The 18879-nt window shown below is 40.6% G+C and overlaps 1 protein-coding gene across 2 annotated transcripts in view; it reads right to left on the bottom strand.

Annotated features, from left to right (window-relative positions):
- Positions 1–18879, bottom strand: part of LOC108099380 (headcase protein) — an 81077-nt gene that overhangs the window by 54531 nt on the left and 7667 nt on the right. The gene's annotated exons all lie outside the window — the stretch shown is intronic.

The raw sequence follows: 18879 nt of genomic DNA, 5'->3' as shown, positions 1-18879 counted from the left end.
TAATAATCTCCATTTGAATGACGAGCAGAGCAGAGCTTCTTTGGGTCAGTTTCTTCTTCCGATGGATTTGGCCTCCTATCAAATGTCAAAGCTGCGACTGCAATTAATCGATAAATTACCAAATTCTGGGTGCCGCCAACTTCGAGTGTTTTTTATTTATTTCTCAGTACCTGTCCGTAGTCCGTACGGTTCTTCAAGCGCCTCAAATTGTCGTAGAGATTTGTACACTCGATAATTTGACTGCGATCGCTGGTCTTTCTGCTTTTGGGGCCACACCTCTCAATAAATTAGACACTGCCCAAAATGCGCAACAAATGCAAAAATCATAATAATAATGGCAAAAGTAAATAGACGAGCGCGACGTACACAGTTTTCGTGCAATTGCCGCTTCTCACGTTTTTCCCATAAACAACTGGCTGTGGGCCACAGCAACTCACCTGCGATTCAATTTTAAATATAAAAATAAATAAATGTATATTTCTTTGTTTGGCGCTGCTGCTGCTGCTGCTTCTGGTTATTGATTAAGTCTGGCTCCCTCGGCCACGCCCCTCGATTTGATTGAACTTTTCCCTAAGCGAAATAAAAATTGGAAAAACTGCAGTAGGCCAAAACCCAGACAAAGACGAGATAAATCAATGCAAAACGAGAGAGTGGTCATGGAAAACACACTGCAAATGGCAAAGTTGCCACCGCAAGCGTCGAATCAAAATCGAAATGAGTTTCCATCCCCCAGCGAACAACCAAATCAAATTAAATGAGAAAATATATTTTGCTTTCATTTGTCTGCTGCCAATTTATCCAATTTTTGGGCTTTTCTTTTTTTAATAGTCTGGTCGATGAAAATTTCTCCATGCTCGACCTTTAAAATAACGCACCCTAAAAATTTATTTGCAATACTTAACGTATTTCCTTTTCGCTTGTTTGCTGGAGAAGGAAAAGCATTTCCATGTAGTGGACTTAACCAAATTACAAAATACAAATACGATAAAATGCAATCTCGTCGGTAATAGAAACCAAAAACAGTAGGCCTTCAGTAAAAACATAAATTTTAACAAAATAAAAATAATTTAAATATGTAGTGCAACCAATCTATTTTGAGGATAACGGCTGCAAGTATTTTTGGTTCACTGAACCGAAATAGACAATAAATTTATCTAATCCTTTTTAATCCTTCATACCCACTCTCCACTGTACTGCAATCTGAGCTCGGGCCGAAATAAAAATACAAAGCGAAAAACTGACCGCATCGCAACGCAAGATCAGCGGCGAGTGCAAATTGATTAATGGATGCTAAATATTTAAAACATTTTCCAGTTGCTGTGTAAAGCGAAACCATGAAAAGTGGCTGCGACGTTGTTGCTGTTATTAATTGTTGTAGTTTGTGCCTTAAAACGGCAACCAGTTTAGCTTAGCCCCCCGCCAAAATGACTATCGCATCTGTTCGATCTTTGCAAACGATCTCAAATTGCAGTGGAAAATGGAAACAAACTTTTAGCTTCGGGTAATTGCGCAAATTTAGCCAAGAGGCTCTGATTTAATCCGTGGAAATAGCAAATGTTAATCATGTGGGTTGTGTCTTGTGTCTTGCACAAAGAGACGGACAGATATACGAGCTCATTTCTTGCCACACATTCGCCGCTGCCTGCCTGCCAGCCTTTGTTCCAAGTACGAAGCGGGCAAATTAATTAATAAAATACAAAATACAAAAAGGGGGTGAAAAGTAATGGAGAAAAAATGAAACAAATCGAAATAAGCATAAACAATGGTGAGCTAATTAAAGCAGCAGTCCAGCAACACAAATGCCAGGCCAGACCGACCCACATCTAAAGTTGATCGCTTTACAAAACTAATTTGATCGAACACAAAATACTCTTCACGGGTGATTATTACACAAAATAAATAAAAGCTTTTGTTATAAATTACTAAAAATATTATATTTTAAATTCTTAAAATGCTATTGTAGTTCCTTTGGTTACAAAATAAGTTTACAATTCATTACACCCACTTGCTCCCCCACTACCTCTTATTATAAAATAAAAACTGCTGCACTTGAAGCGCAACGTGGAAACATAAATCATGGCAAAAAGTCATTTTACAGCCATTCCGAATCGGAATCCGCCGCAAAGGCCAAATGGTTCAGTGGCAAGGGGCGAGGGGAGGAGGGGCTGACAAGCCACGCATGAACTCGACTCGAACTGAACCTGGTCTGAACTTTAAGCCCAGTAGCAAATGTTGGGGGAGGGCGTGTGCCAACAGCTTACAGCAATTCAAGAGGCAAATCTGAATGCACAGCAAATTATTCAAAGGGTTTATCCCAACGAGATATTAAATAGTATCCCCTTTTGTAATACCAATAAACAGAATACATTTCAGAACATTTATAAAATACATGACTATTTCACATAATGTTGCCAACTGTGATTGCTCTTTCGAGTCAAATCAAGTTGATTGGCAAAAGACAGTCGCTGAAAGTAAACTAGTTTCTGCGGATCTCCATCTCCCGAGGAGCAACAGGCCAGAATTCTGGGTGCGGTGGTCTCCTTTCGGCACGAACTCAAACTTTAAGTCCAAGCAGATCCCATTCTACAGCCAGCAGGGGAGGGAATAAAGGCTTTAATGCCTTTCCCGGGCCCGTTCAGAGTGCAAGAAACCCATAAATTAGCCGGAGTGCGCCTTATCCATGTGTGCGCCATGGCAATGTGATGGTGCTCCATCTGAGTTTGCGGTCAAATAAATAGAAAATTAGCCAGACATTGGCCAGCCAAGCAGCAAAAGCACAAGAAACGTACAAATAATGTGGATGTTGCAGCAGCATAAAGAGAGCAATAACAGCGCAAACAACACAAACAACGACGCACATTAGTTGCCATAAACTAAAGTCTAGTATTTGGAACTGAAACCGAAACTCGGGAGGCAGAGGCAACAGCTCATTGCCGCTAATTAATTGCGAGCGGTCAGGCGGGCCCCACAAAGAGGTGTTGGCCAAAAGGGGGCGGCCGAGGGAGGGGCGGGGTTTGATAGGGGCTCCAATAAATTCGCCAACGTCAGCAGCTGTTGGCCAGGAATTTAAGGCTCCTTCAGCTGAAATTAAATCTATAAAAACTGAAGTAATAAAAATTCCTGCTTGCATTTGCTTGAATTTCTATTCATTTTAATCAGATTCCAAAGTGGCATAGCTGAAAACGTTTATAATCAAATTTCTAATCAACATTTAACTCTATAAAATACACTTTTTTAAATGGTATTGCTAATCCTTTTGATCTTACCTAATCGCAGTCTGCCTCACCCAATATGAATCACGAAAAAACTGTAGAGCTTGTCAGTATTTTTTACGCTCGCGTGTTAATCGCAAACAAATTTAAACTAAGACACACAGAGAGCCAGGCTCATATGAAAGGAGGAGGAGGGGAGTTGTTAATGAAAATGCCACAAAATTCCCATAATGCATTGCGAGGCTGTCTAGGAGACAACTTCGGCTTCACGCTGTGCTACACAAAAAAATACTACGAAAACGCCAGCGGACATGAAAAAAAGAGCTGTGAAAAGTCTCATTACTTTGGACAAATATGCAGTGTTAGTTTGCAAAGAGTTGGGGCAAATGTGCAAAGTTGCCAAGTTTTTGTGCGGCCGAACTAAAGGAGAGGGCAGCAACTAGACCGCAGCAGCTCGCGTGTTTTGCGGAGGCAAGTTCATAGATACACAAACATTCGAGTGAGTATAGTATCCACAGAGTACAGTATAGTATCTATGTATATATATAGAGCAGGCCAGGCGGCAACTGTGACTTGATCCCTTTTCACTTCTCATGCCACACGCACTGTTTTTGCAATTAAAATGGATTTTGTGGCTCTTTTGCAACACAGCACATGTGTGTGGACACATTTTTTCCAGAGGCGTCAAATTAATTGCCACAACTTTTGCCAGCAACTAACATTTTATTTCGTATTCAAATGATTCAATAGAAGCGAAAGGGGTAAAAGGCGGCCGGGGAGCAACACAAGGCGACAGATCGATGGGCAACATGTGTAAGCCAGGGCCAGACATGGGCCCATTTGAATATTATTTTCTGTTTAATTAGTGGCTGCCTCTCTCGGCTTTTGCCGAGTAAACACATTTAATTACATTTATCCAAAGAGCCTACTCCATCTGCCCGGAAATTTTCTGGCGAAGGAAAAACATTTATTTGCTAATGTGTGTATTTACTGAACTCCAGAACTTAGTGACACAGCCAGCGATCGATATTAAAGGACATTGTATTTAAGGAGAATTAATTCTAATTGGTAGATTGATAACAGTCAAGTGCTAAAAGTCCTTTCCATGAAGGCTAAGTAACTAATCATTATTGCATCAGTAATCTTTCACCCTTGACTTGGTATGCCAGAAAATCTGCCAAAAAATAAGAGAATGTTTGCAGTTCACGGAATTCGTGATCAATCAATATTTGAGTAGCTCAAACAAAGGGAACAAACATTGAGTTTAGCTCTGCGACTCCCATGCGTAATACTGGTTAGGAGATCTGTGGGCAAATAGCAACCAGGAGAAGGTCAGACCCGAAAGCCAGCCTCCGATTTCGTGTGTATCTTCGAGTAACGTGCCCGCAGTATCTGTATCTTATGACAAATTGAGCTGTCAGCGGCGGCTCTTTGAGGCCGGCAAACTTCCTCTACAAATCAATGTAGTTTTCGTTTCGTTTGAACGGCCCAATACCGACAAGTGCAAATAGCGAAAAAATATTCCGAAATAACGAAATAATTGGAAACATGTCCGACTCGACTCTACGACTCCGAAATCTCATCTCGAGTGCTCACATTAATTCTAATTGGCAATATTTTTCCAGTGCTCGGTCGATTTTCGCTCCATTTGTTATTTTTTGTGCATAGCTATTTCTTTGGGACGCCGATAGACAAAGGCACGATTCGAGGTGATTCGAACTCCACCCATTTTATTCCACATTTTCAGAGTTTTGTGTAACTGACACTTGACATGCCGACGAGGGGCGGGATCGAGGACTCTAAATGAATGCACTCGTTTGATTTATGCATTCAATTAAGCACGGCTACAGTGCGTAGCAAACCTATACATGATTTCCAAACCAAAATGTGGATTATCTTTACCATTACCCATAACAGTAAACTAAACTTTCCAAAACTAATTTTAGTTATCACAAACATTTTTGTTCTGCTTGTGATTTCTTATAAATCTCCAATTTATTAATTCGTCTGTTCGCATTAACTTATAGGTACAGCAAACAAAAAACAACAGTCATGTCGCGCAATGTATAAAAATTCATTTCGAGGCAAATCGCACTTAAACTTTAATTACAATTATCCGATCGACAAACTCCTAAAAATGTGCTTAGAGTTTCTGAATCATGTTTCGCACTTATGTTGGTACAAAATTGGTTTTATGTGCTTTTCTTCTTCTGGCTGGCGAGCAATATTATTGTTGGCCAGTGGCATTTTTACTATTGTGGCCGTCTGGCTTATTTATGACCGCCAAGCTTAGGCTTAGATTTTTAATTAATTCAAGGCTTTTACGGCACGTTTCCCCTCGCTTCTCTCGCATAATTGTGTAATTGTTGTCTGTGGTCAGCCAACGCATACTGTTAAAAGAAAAAATAAATAAAGTACCGCCTCCCCTTTGGGTTGAGTCATCGTCACCTCATCGCCGCAATTTGTTTCGTGGGCGTTGGCGTGAAAATTCTGGGGTAAAAATACTAGGGAAAATGTCAGCGGAAAATTGTGGGAATTCCCTTTCGTACGGGTCACAGTGCATTTTCCCTCGGCCAGATTGCAATTAAAATTCATTAGCGAGCGGACAGCCAAAAGCCAAAAGTAAAAAAACCAAATTAGTCGAGTCACAAGGCAAAGGCAATTCACTTAACAACACGGCAGCCCACATGGCAGCATAATTAGACCAAAACCAAACATGTTTGCTGGCAAAACTACAAAGGCGGCTCTGCGGCTCTTTTACACTATTTTGTTGACAACTTTGATGGGGGAGAAAAGAGGGAGCCACCACCATAAAATGACCGCAAATGGCAGGTTTATTTTCGTACTGAAGAACTACATTTCCATACCCCTATAAAATGTTTAAGATACCTTTATTCACTTGGGCAAAATTCTTGTATCTCTAAACCTATTCTAATACACCTAGGTGGCGTAAGACAAACATTCTTTTAGGTTGATATATTATTATACGCATACACGTATCTGTTAGAATTAAATGAAAGCAGATCTAAACATAAATTCACTGATAAAAAACTAGATCTAAAAATCAGATATCTTCGGAGTACAACAAACTTTCTAAACAAATTATGGCAACCTTTGTAAAGAGTACAAAATTATATAGGTACAAAAAAAAGCAAATTTCGTATGAAATATGGTCAAAAAGGAAAAGGGAAGTGAGACAACAGAAAGGGACTAAGGGCCAAATGTGTTGAGACCACAGACCACAACATGTTAAGTGTTATTTATGCGGTCGGGAGATTTCTTATTAAGATAGGGCTAGACTAAGGTCTCTCCCCTTTCACACCGAACTTCTTTACCTGTTAGGGCCATAACAAATGTGGCTCAGACTTATGACAATAAAAGGGTTATTTTTTGGGTCCGAAAAAGCTGGAAGAAATGCCTACGAACAGCTGCCAAGTGAAGAAGAAAAACACAAAGCTATTTCCTTGGGGAACACAGCGGAAATCTCGCCGAAATCGGGAGTGACATAAGCCGTTGGGTAGAAGAATTCAGCGAAACATTTCCGAGTGCACTCACATTAAGCATACGCCGGGTATGCCAGCGATAAGAAAGCAAACCCGCTGGGAAAAAGATAACGTATATGCGCAGAGCTCAAACAAAGGAGTGGGCAGAGCGATATTTAATAAATTATTACACTTGGCCTGGGTAAAACAAAAAATAATAATAATAACCTCGCACCGCTCGACATGACTAATTGAGCAACCGGAGACGTTGGAAAAATGGTATTAAACACTAGGAAAACGCCCATGTATTATAATTCTATTAGTGGCAGCAGTGTCAAGAGCACCAGACAATGTCATCATCACCAACGATATTAAGTGCATGGTGTAAAAATAGACTCCACTCAATGCAATCCATAAATTACAAAGCGTTTTATTGTTATTCAAACAAATGCGATAAATTCGCCGCCATCTAGAATATTTTTTAATTACTGCGATTTTCAATTAAAGCCATCTACATACGCCTTAGCCAACTTTTCCGATTCGTTGGCGACCGATCGTTTATCGATCCATTCAATATGTGCAGTGACACTTCATTAATTACGGCTAATTTGCTGCTTTCTTGGGCCTGAAAACGTGAGGCGATTGCACTGCAAACTTATTCTGATAAATTTGTGCTTCTATTTAAATGCAAACTGTTCCATTTAGAATACTTGAAAGGCATTCAGATTATATTATGGAATTTCCCTTGTTTTCCGTGCACAAATATTATGCAAGTTGGGCAGTGAATCATTCGATTGAGCAGCAGCTTAGTCGTTGTTGCTTTTATTGCCGTTTGCCGTTTGCCCGCTGCCATTTTACTGTTAGAGCGACAAGTTGACTTAAAAGTGCATTGCAATTTCTAGCTAAATGAACCAACAACAATAACAATAACACAGTATGATGTCAGCGATTCAGAGCTGTATCAATAAAGTGAAAGAGAGGGCCATATTGGGGGGTGGTCGAGAGAAAGAGACGGCGCACTCATTGTGTGGGCGACAAGTTCAATTTGGATTCATTTAAAGCCCGAGAGAGAAAGAGAAAAAACAGTGAAAATGAGCAGCCAGCGCACAAAAGCAAATCTTATTTTGTTATAGGTAATTCACAATAATTGTTAACAATGACGTTCGTTCGCGCGCTGCCCGCTGAGGCAATTTAAATGCAAATAATTTTGTAAGAAATTTACATGGTCTTAAATTTGAATATAATTACTCAAATTAGACGCCGGCAAAAACAACGAGCAACGAGCATATGGACAAATTGCCTGAAAAGCCCACGCCCACAATTGCCCACTTGTTGAGCTTTCTACTTCATACACTTAAAAATTAATTTTGCAACAATCACACAGAGAGCGAAAGACAAAAGCAAAAGCAAAAGCTACAACGAACGAGGTTCAACAAACGCAAAATTGTGCAAAGCGAAAATAAATAAACAAAAGTAGGCAACAACCACAACTAGGCAATTGTTTAAGTAACTTGTAACAGAGGCAGAAAAAGCGAATTTAGTTGCCATTGCAGCAGCAGATGATCAAAAAGAAGCGGCGGGGAAATGCCGTGAACAGTGGTTTGAATTCGAGTAAAAACCAAATATTTATATCACTAAAAAAACCATTTTATGAAGTAACATTTTAGTGGGGTTTTTAAATACAACTATATCACCGAATCCGATCTGTTCGAACCAGTATACCTGTGCCACTGATCGCTAATGAAGATGATGTTGCAAAAAAGCGAACACGGGTAATAGAAAAATAACGGTCGTTGGCAGCTGCCAACTCAAAAAAAGAGGGCGTGGCAAACAGAAGCGAAAGAGATGGCGATAAGGAGATTGCATTTAAGTTGATACCCAAATTGAAAGCGAATTTGCTTTCCATTTCGGCTTCGCTGCAGTTTGGAAATTCATTTTTTCAGGGTGACAGCGGGTGCTCAAAACTAAAAAACTAATAAAAAAAAATCTTACGGCGATGTTCGTTTTTTGTTCTCACGCTTGGAAATAAAATCTACAAAAAGTCACCAACACGCGCACGAAATTTTAAGCACATTTTATTTGCTACATTATGTGGATTTTGTTTGCTTTTGTTTGGGTTTTTGCTTTTCACCCACTTAGCGCAGGAAACGTGCCAAGATCGGCGGTGCCTCAGCCCCTTAAAAACAAACAAAATTAATATGCAATTAATCGCCCATCACAAAGGAACATGCTGCCAATACAAACAGACGGCTGAAAAAATCTACAAAAATAAAAACAATTGCTGTAGTACGTGCACATGTCGCTCGAAGAAGAGGAAGAGACATGATAAACATCTGAAACAGCTGAAAAGTCACCTACTCAGCCCCAAAAAATAAAAAGCAGGAAAAAACAAAAACCAAATCGAAGCGGGCCAAAACGACCGACCGAATATCAACAAAAATCGCAGGGGGAGGAGCCGAGGAGCCGCACCCTGAAATGTGTCAAAGATCAACTGACAAAAATCGTCAGACAACGACGGCGGCAATAAACAAGAAACAAATGTTGTACACACAGAATAAAAAAGTTATTAGCAAGATATAAAATTGTAGAATAATAAAAACAATTTTATGAGTTTAAATAAATTAACACTGATAAGAGTAAAGTAAAGTATTTTTTTTAAATTTTCCAACAAGATGATTAAATCTTTCAGTGTAAAAGGCACGTGGAGAGGGGGGCTTAAGCAGAGCAGGAAATCAACAGACAGCAAAATGCAATTGAAAATGAAACTGCAAAAATAAGAGAAAACCCAAAGCCAAAACTTTGCGCCGTGAGAATATTAATTTTGAAATGGGCAGATCGGACCGAAACTTGTTCGAGCCTTTATCTCATGTGAATAATCGGGTTTTGTTTGGGCGTAGGCGTGGGCGTGGCCAAAGGTTAGGCCAAGTGACCAGAAGACGGCGCCAGGAAAGGAAACCCAGGCGAAGACAAAGCAAACCCATTGATCGCTGCGAACAAACAGCCGCAGAACAATTGTCAATATAATTTCTTATTAATGGCTAGCTAATGAAAGGGCTCCATTCTTCGGCTCAATGCAAAATCTTGTAAATGAAAGTCAAAGTTTAGTCCTGATAAGATGGCGATGTTTGCTCAAGTGCCAGCTGCATCTAAAAAAGGAAAAAAGAAACGATAATGCCGGGCCCCTCTCCTTTGTTCAAAACTCCTCTTATCAAAACCCAAGCTCGAGCCTTGAGCCTGAAAACTTTGCTATATACACACAGCTGTGTTTAAGTGATTAGCACCGAAGACGCGAAGCACTTCAAGTACCATCGAATTCAAATCGATTTAGTGCGGGGGTGTAGATACTCGAATTTTATTTGATCAATGATTACTAAGAATTGTGAATATTTATTTATTGGGAAGTGTCAATGAAGAGTGTGAATCGGTTCTGATTTTGCAAGCTATAATCGCGACCCCAGCTGTACTTTTATATATATAGTATGACAGCTGATCTTTTCAAGTGACCCACTTAGCGAGTGTTTGTGTACTTTCCTTTTCACAGCCCTCAAACAACAATGCAACTCTTTTGTGACGGCGACGAAATTAAGTTTGTTTCATAAATATTTGCAGCAACCCGAGAAACAGAAACGGAGACTGAAAATGAAACCGAAACCGAAACCGAACAATTTTCGGCCTTTTCCAGAGTCGCTTTAATTTTTTGGTGCTGTATTTTTAGAAAGTGCGTGCGTAATTGAAGTTTTAGTCGCTTGGCAAATAAATTGCCGCAGCCAAGTCAATAAATTAAGCAAAAGCAGGCGGCACAAACCGAGAGCAGCGCCGCGGCAGCAGCAGAAGGCAGCCTGCAACTTGCAATTGCAACTGCACTCGAGGCGAATGAACGCAATGCAACGCTCTGCTGACGCTGACGGCGACGCCGACGTCGCTGCCGGCAATGCACTTTGCCAAGGACAGATCCATTGAAAAACGGCGAAGCAGCGAGTTTGTTGCAATGACTGCATCGTTGCTAGCGTACACAGAGAGAAAAAGATTAAGCTGCGGTAATACCAGTCATTGCGGATAATTCATGGGTAGGTTCAGGATATATTATTATACATTAACATAAAAGAATGAGCTTTTCAAAAATAAATGCACTTTTAAATACAAGGCAAGCATCATTTTCAGTGTATCTGTGTGCCAACGTTTCTATAGTATATGTGCGTGTAATTTATAAATATAATTAATAGAATTACACGCCGTGCGAGCGCAATATTGACACTGATATCGTAGGCTTTCGCCCCCCTTCCCCCTCCCCCTCTACGCTCCCCACTTGGAGCTCCTCTTCTTTCCCATAGTCGTAGTCGCAGTTTAATGCCCGCTGAAACAAAGCCCCAAGGTTACAACAAAAATGAAAATAATGCAGGCAGAGCTTAAGAACCCGGGGAAACAACAAAAGCACACAGGCTCAGGGGAAAAGGGAAATGTAGGAGGTAGATACCTCTATAAAAGGGGAAGTAAAGATCAGGGATTTATTTAAGCTAATGCATTATTAAATAATATTCAATTTTCCACTTTGTTTTTCCTAGTATTAAACATATCTATCAAGCTAAAAACTTTAAAAAGGTTTAAGTTAACGAAGTCTGACTGTAAGAGTGCTTTTAGTGATGGAGAACCGTTGCCGGTAGACCACTGTATCGCAATGCTTTGTTTTGGTATTTCTCTCGACGCTATTTATTCATTCGTGGCACGTTCAAGGCTTCCCTAACTCCCCACTGGGCTTATCTAGTTGGAATACGTATATTTTTCTACACTTGCCCGTGGTTATTTGCTAACTAGGAATTGACAGTTAAATGGATGACACTTTTTTCCCTGGCAGTAATTTATCCATTTCGTTTCAATTCGAATTTTTCACTTTTCATGGCTTTTGGGTTTGTCATTATTTCAATCAATATGCAAATTCCAAAGAAAATTGAAAGTTTTTTTTGTCAACTTGTTCGGATGCTTAATTAAAAGTCATAAATTGTCGGCTAATGCAACGTGAATATTTCATAAAATTTGCCTGTGTACTCTTTGTTGTAACTTGCGTAAAGTCAGAAAAGCGAGGCGAGAAAAAAGGGGGCGTGTCGGCTTGTGTAAAGTGCATTTACCTCCCAGTGCAATAAATAAATACAGATAAAGAAGCACAAAAACAACGGGCGTGTGATTGACTCCACTCAAATGCGTGGCACGTTTTTTTGTGCAATCGCTTCGCATTTGGTTAGAGAAAAAGAGAGAGAAAGGTATTGAACCACTGAGCTACGCACACAATTTGTTTTTTTTTTTACGCTCAGCAACTCGTTCCAAACGCGTTTTTCTATGGCCAATTTCAGCGATCGAGCGAATCGGATACTCTGGCGTATGAGTAATATTCCTAAGCGACAAGCGAAGTTAATTAAATGCAATACGCAAAGTGTGGTGGTGAGTTATAAAAAATATTACAAGACAAAGGTTGAATCATCGCTTGACGTAAAGTGAAAATTTACATTGTAACAAATTAAGATTAACATAAAAATTAACTAACTATTTAACTAAGAAAAAAACAAAATTTGAATTGCAATATTCCCTGACTTTTCTGGTCGCAAAGCAAGTTGCGAATTTTATTTTTCAAACGCTTTTGTTTTACTTCATTTCGTTGTGCTTTTGACATTTTGGCTTGTGTTTATTTGTTGATATTTTGTCAATTTTTTTCCTTTTATTTTTTTTTGTCAAGCGCTTACGAATTTGGCAACTGCAAGTCAAATTTAATTTGACAGGCCGCGTAATGAACGAAAAAAGAGAAAAACCAAACGCTGAAAACTGAAAAATGGCAGCTGGCAGCCAAGTGGCCAAAAACAAAGCTTTTTATGGCCACAAATCCGTATTTGAGCTTTGACTTTTTTGTAGGCAATATTCGATTTGGATTTTCATCGGCCGCTTTTCCATTGGCAAAATGCAAATCAGCGAGGATGACAACCCAAAATTAATGACGACAATAAACAATTATTGAATAATTGAAATCGACTGGGGGAAAATTGATTTGTGGACTGCAACTGCACAATGGCCACACAAAACTGTAATCATAGAAGAGCTGAGGCACAACAAAAGGGGAAAAATTAAGAAAACCCAGACAAAATAAACAAAGCGGAAAATGTTGACAAAACATGAAAACCAGCAAGGGCAACAAAAAAGGAAAAAAGGAAAGAGTTGCGGCGAAATTGAAAAATAAAAGTTACGTATTAGCCAGACGACAGCCATAAAGTTGAATGAATGAAATGTCTGGCTGCCATTCCGAGTTTCCCGGCAAAAGTGGCGAAGTGGAGAGGGACGTGGAAGGAAGGACGACAGTTGATCGGGTAATTAGCGTGTCTGACCTTCTGCCCCCGCCACGGCCCCTATCCGCCATATAAATCACAATGGGGCCGAGGCGGCACCTCTGGGGCCACTTGATATGGCTCTATGGCTCTCGGAAAGTGTCTGCCAAGATGGCGCCAGGATAATTCGCTCGGAGTACCGAGAAATGGAAATTGATTGCCGGCATTTAAATATTTTATCGATTCAGGGGACGCAGCTTAAAGGACTTTTGTGTGGGCGATACACTTTAAGTCACATCATTATTATAAAGAAATCTGTTTTATTGGAAACATAATATACGGCTTAAAAGCCCAAAGTCAAAGTCAAGAAAAAACACCAGCCGAAGGAATAAAAAACGAGTTAAAAGAAAAACCTCCCGCTGCGAGGGAAACCTTAGAAAACCAAAGCAAGGATGACAAAAAACAAACTTCAGCTTAAGACAGCTTTAAGCCAAGTGCAGTCGTTTACACTCTAAAAAAAAGACGGGTGGGTTAACCTTAAACCACCTCTGCTGCTTGCCACACTTAAGAAACTTGCTCAGCTGCTGGGGTTCAATACACAAAATAAACTTGAAAAATGTATTCAATTAAAAAAGTTTTCACTTGCAACACGCTGGCACCTCTTGGCCCTCAGCCTTTTAGCCTTCTTTTTGTTCTCTTCTCAGTTGTAAGAGTTCTTTTCGCAAAGTTGGCAGGGAATGCTCCGCATAACTGTAAATGAGCCAAGACAGGGGGCGGCAGGAGGAGCGGAAGGGCGTGGCAACCACACTGCGGTTGCCTTCTGTCTGAGCTTAAACCCCCCACCTCCCCTCCCCTTTCCCTTCCTTTCCCTTCCTTTTGTCTGCGCCTGCTTAGCATGTAAATAATGTGCACGAAATTATGAATGCAGCTAATTAGCAAGGCAGCAGACGAATCCTGGGATCCTAGGATCCTCTTTTGTTAGCCAGCTTCTTGTTGCGGGCTTCTGATGCACAGGAAGAAAATAGACAGCACTAACAACTAAACAAAAAGAACTTTGGCTTTGATAAGTTATTTAAAAAGATGATAAGGTCTTTAGTGAGTTTAAAATCGTTCTGCCTAATAAATAGTTTATAAAGCATTTAATTGCGTTAATAAATCAATTAAATTGTTCAATACTCTTTTTTTCTAGTGCTTAAAATCATTATGTCATTGAACTGTTAAACTGCGCTTAAACGCCAGCCGCTTGTTTTTTGTTTATGGCGCCACGGGGAGCGTTTAACTTAAAGCGTCGACAAATAATTCAGGGAGTTCAGGGAGCTGCGCTCCGAGAAAACCCACCTCCAGCCATTAATCACCCTCCCACCTGGCCGTAAGGCTAAAGTTCTGCGTTTGCCACTTGCCGCGATTTATGGCCTCTGCACTTGAGGAAAGGCGGAGCGCATCTTTCCGGGGAACTTCACTTACCTGCAAGGAAAAGAGAAAATATATTTGGGATTAGTTTTGGATTGACAGAAACCCTTTAAAATAAGTTTTAAATAAATTAATAAAGATATTAAATAGAACAAATATTTGAGATAACATTTACCATACTCAGTTTTTATATCCATTGTTCTCTTTTTTTAGCAAGCTTAATGACAATTAACCATAAGCTAAAACCAGATTAAGAGCTGAAATGGATCCCGTTCTGGCCTTGTTTTAAGGCCTAGACCGAACCCTGACAAGTTCAACAGTTGATAAGGAGAACCCTCACCCTGGCCCAGAAAACAAAAAAAATTAAAAAGAGCTGGATGTCAGGCTGCCCAGCAGATGCTACCTTAAGATTAAAGCCAGCCACTTCAGCTTCAGCTTGGCAACGGATGCCCAAGGCTTTTGTTGTTGCCTGAATTTACGTTTAAACATTTTTCGTTTTTTGCTCGGTTTCTTTTGTACAACAATTTTATCGCGTGCATAAACAAGATGCGGGACAGAAACGAGAAAAATATATATAGAAAAAAACGAAACGAAGTCAACTGCAAACTGAGTTTCAGGTTTACTACAAAGTCATGCAACACGGTCATGTGCAGCACCCCGCACTTCTCACCCGCACTTTCCAGATTTCTGGCGCTGTCAGTCGAATGCTGCAAATTATTGCAGGACATTTGCCCGAACGGCCAAAGGGTAAACAATTTTTTGCATTTATTTATTTTACAGCAACAGGCGAAGAAGCTGAGCAGCTTCAACAAAAGAAAGTGAAGAAGATAAACAATGATACCCTTTCAAAGGCAATACGAGCTTATCATTATGAAAACAGATATATTGCATGAGTGGTTTACAAAATCAAGTACTCCAATTGTATTTGGGACAGTGCAACATTATAACATTTTGTATCCATTAAAGAACCTTGATAAACATTTGTTTATACAACCCTTTTGCAGAGTATTAAAACACTTTCAGCACGAACCACAAGAAACTCATACATCAACTACAAAATTAAGCAAGAGAAGAGGAAAAAGGGAAAAGAAGCTGCAGTATTATCAGTCAAAGCAATTACAAAAGCATCGACAGCAACGGCTTTTATTATAAAGTATTCAGGGCTTTCGATTTTCAGGTCAGCGAGGAAACAGGAACGAGGACAGAAAACCAGAAACCGAAGGCGAGAACTGTAAATATTTATTTATAGGATTTTCGGTTGGGTATATGTTCAGTATTTCTCGCTGCCTTTTTTTCACTCCACTGAAGTGTCACTTTCTTTCGCTTTTGACCATTTTCAATTTATGTATTTTATTGATTTAAATCTCAGGCAAATGCACTTTTTTATTGCACTCACATTTTTAATAAAACGAAACGAAAGTAAAGTCGATCGAGCCAACGGCCATATCATCGATAAAATTCCCTCGCCTTTCCACCGCAGTTGCCCCCCAATAAATGTTGCATTTTTATTATCATTTGCTGGTGGCTGTCATCAGGTGGAGAGCAGAGGAAGAAGAAGAAGAAGAAGAAGGGAAAAGGAGTTGCACTCGAAAGTGAAAGTTAACTTTTAAAGGCAGAAAAAATGACTTGGCTCAGCACATGAGTACATGAGTGTGCTGCTTCGTTTCTTTTAGCCTCTTTCGAGCGTCGTTTTCGAGCCCAATTTTTGTTGATTAGCTTTTGCTTTAATTGAATCAGCGACAGCGTTTTGTCCGTTTAAGGTTGAACCCACTGTAGTAGTTAGTTGCCCCCCTCGCCCCCCCTCTCCACTCCCTGCTCTTCTGTGTTGCCACACTTAACATTTAATTTTAATTGCCGCTGGCGCCGCCTGCCCAAGTTCAATAAACTTGTCTAAGTCGCCGCTACCGATGATGATGATGTTGCCTGCTGCCGTTGCTGTTCGCCGATCGATGTGGCAGTGGCATGCTGCAATAGATACGTTGCATTTTTCGCATGTGCAACGAGCCTTTCAGCAATTGCCGCCGCACAATGAAATGGAGCCATTCCCCTTCCGATTTCGTTCGCTTCGATCCGCTGCGATCATCGGATATCAAAAGCGAGCGATCGTTGCCCCAAAGAGTGCGGCCTGCATGTTGCACACTCCGTCGTGTACTCCTATATATATCTCTGCGTTATTGTTAATTACAAATATCGGTGATTGGGTTGCTCGGCGGCAGTGACAGTGTGCACAATATTGAACACAGGAGTAATGGCGTGAGAAAGTCTCCGCGGGAGTGGATCCATCGACGGGTTGCGGATATTTTGGGGGAGTCAGATAGTAGGGTTCAAACCAATTGGGAAACCAACAAGAAATATACCATTTCCAGTATGTGATTAATGAAATATTTCTCTCACAATCATTTCATCCCGTTCTTTTGCGCATTTTAAACCGCTTTCTAGGGCACAGGAAATGGAGTTCGCCTGATTATCCTGCAATTAGCTTAATTCCTTTGCACACTTTTTCCCATTCCGTCATGCGATTAAGAAATTCGGTGTGCTTCCCTTTGTCTCGTCTTCTTCTCCCCATTTGCCTCGTTTTTTAGCGCATTTCTTGGCCCTCTGCTAATGATCTGTCACGCCCCGAGGCGAACGCATAAAAATGCATTTGGTGTCGTCGCCTCCGAAGCAAAAAAGAGAAAATGCCCAAAAAAGGGGAGCGACGGCGGAAGAAGCTGGCGGGGAAACCTACAAAAATGCATTTATTTATTTGCGGCGGTTTGATCGTAAAAATAATTTGCTTTTATTGCCCAAAACGGGGCAAATGATGTTGCCGCTGTTGCATGCACCCAAAAACGGGGGACGGAAAGAGACTTTAATGCGTTTTATGTCCTCGTCATGCTCCTCGAGTAGAGTCGACTCGAGTCGGGACCTTTTGAGCCTCCCCACTCGGCCCCCTATCTTCATTTCGCTTCATTTTATTTCCCCTTTTTGCCGCAAATCAACGCCTCAAGCCTCGAATTTTATATTTATTTTCGTACGCTGAGAGCCATTGACATTTGCCGGACCGCCCAGGCACTTATTCAATTAAACAAAACGCAATTGTTGTTAACACGAAACAAACACAGCTCTCCATCTCTTTCGCTCCGACATCCCCGTCTCTCTCTCGTCTCTCGTTCGCCTGTGGCATATTGTCCCTATCCGAAGTCATGGAGCGTCAAATTGTTATGGCCAAAAGATGGAAAAGATACAAATGGCAACGGTTATCGCACAACAAGCGCAATCAGTCGTGTCGCAGGAGCTGGATGGAGATAGCAGTAGTTCGGATGAGGGAGATAGCGAGAATGGGGACAGACAACAAACAAACAAGCAGCAAACCGACTAACGGACAAACCAAGTGGGCGGGGTAAGCACTTGCCTGAGTGCAACTAAATAGATATTATATAAGCATAAAGAATATGTTCGCCGTCAGCTACGCACCCACAAAAAAAAACGGAAAGCCAGCTATAGCTAGTGAAAAAATGTTAAGAGAAAATGGTGATACCTTAAGACTTACAGATATCCTATAGTCTTTTGGGATTTAAATTTGTTCATCGAGCTTAATAAGATGTGTTAGCAAAGAGGATATTTTCTGTTTTATCACTGTGAAATATAACTTCAGATAGCATCTTCCACGTCATAAGGGTTCAAGTTTTCGGGTTTATTTCCAGTTCCTTGAATTACTTAACTTCCTTTCAGAAATCCAGGGTATTGCAGATGGTAGAAAGAGAACTAAACAAGCTAATAATCATAAAACCAAATGACTTTGAACGGCGTCGGAACGTTCTTGCCGCTCGTTGTCCTTTGACAGGATGCATGGAGCAGATGAAGGAAAGGAAACTGCAGAAGAGGAAGAAAAACCTCAAGCGAGACGGGAGGAAAAGCGTGAAAAAATAGAACGAGAACAGAGCAGGAGAATCATCAACATAATCGTCAGAGTGACGATTAAAATTTAAGCTTCATTTGTTGCTCTTGTCTGACTCTTTTTGGTGAAAGGGGAAAATGGGGGGAGGCGGGAAATATAAGAGAGTGATTGGGGATTTTTCATGGCTAAGCAAGGAAGACTGTGATTGAGTAGGTGTCAAAAGTTGAATGGAAAAATGGCAAGGGTTAAAATGTTGCAAAAACTGCCAGACTGTCAATTTTCAATTTCTCCCACCGCTTTTCCCGTTTTATCTAACCCCTCCTCACCCAATGAAAATTGCAACTAATAAACAAATAAACAAGGAAAGCCGAGTGGCAGGGGCACAAATGGAGGAAAAAGAACTGCAAGCGACACAAATTGCGAATGCAACTCAAAATCCCTACTCGGTTCAAGGGGCACGCCCACAAAAGGCTGAATGCAGTCGCAATCAGATTGAATGGCACAATATGAGGGGGTGTGGGTGTGTGTGAGGAAATGGAGAAAGGGGAGAAAGTAGGGAGTTTATTCGGGGACAGGGTCAGGGGCAGCAG

This window comes from Drosophila ficusphila, unplaced genomic scaffold, assembly GCF_018152265.1.
Source record: "Drosophila ficusphila isolate 14025-0441.05 unplaced genomic scaffold, ASM1815226v1 contig_791, whole genome shotgun sequence".
In the NCBI taxonomy this organism is placed as follows: Eukaryota; Metazoa; Arthropoda; class Insecta; order Diptera; family Drosophilidae; genus Drosophila; species Drosophila ficusphila.
The sequence above is the reverse complement of the archived record's forward strand: the minus strand, read 5'-3'. Positions and strand labels throughout refer to the sequence as shown.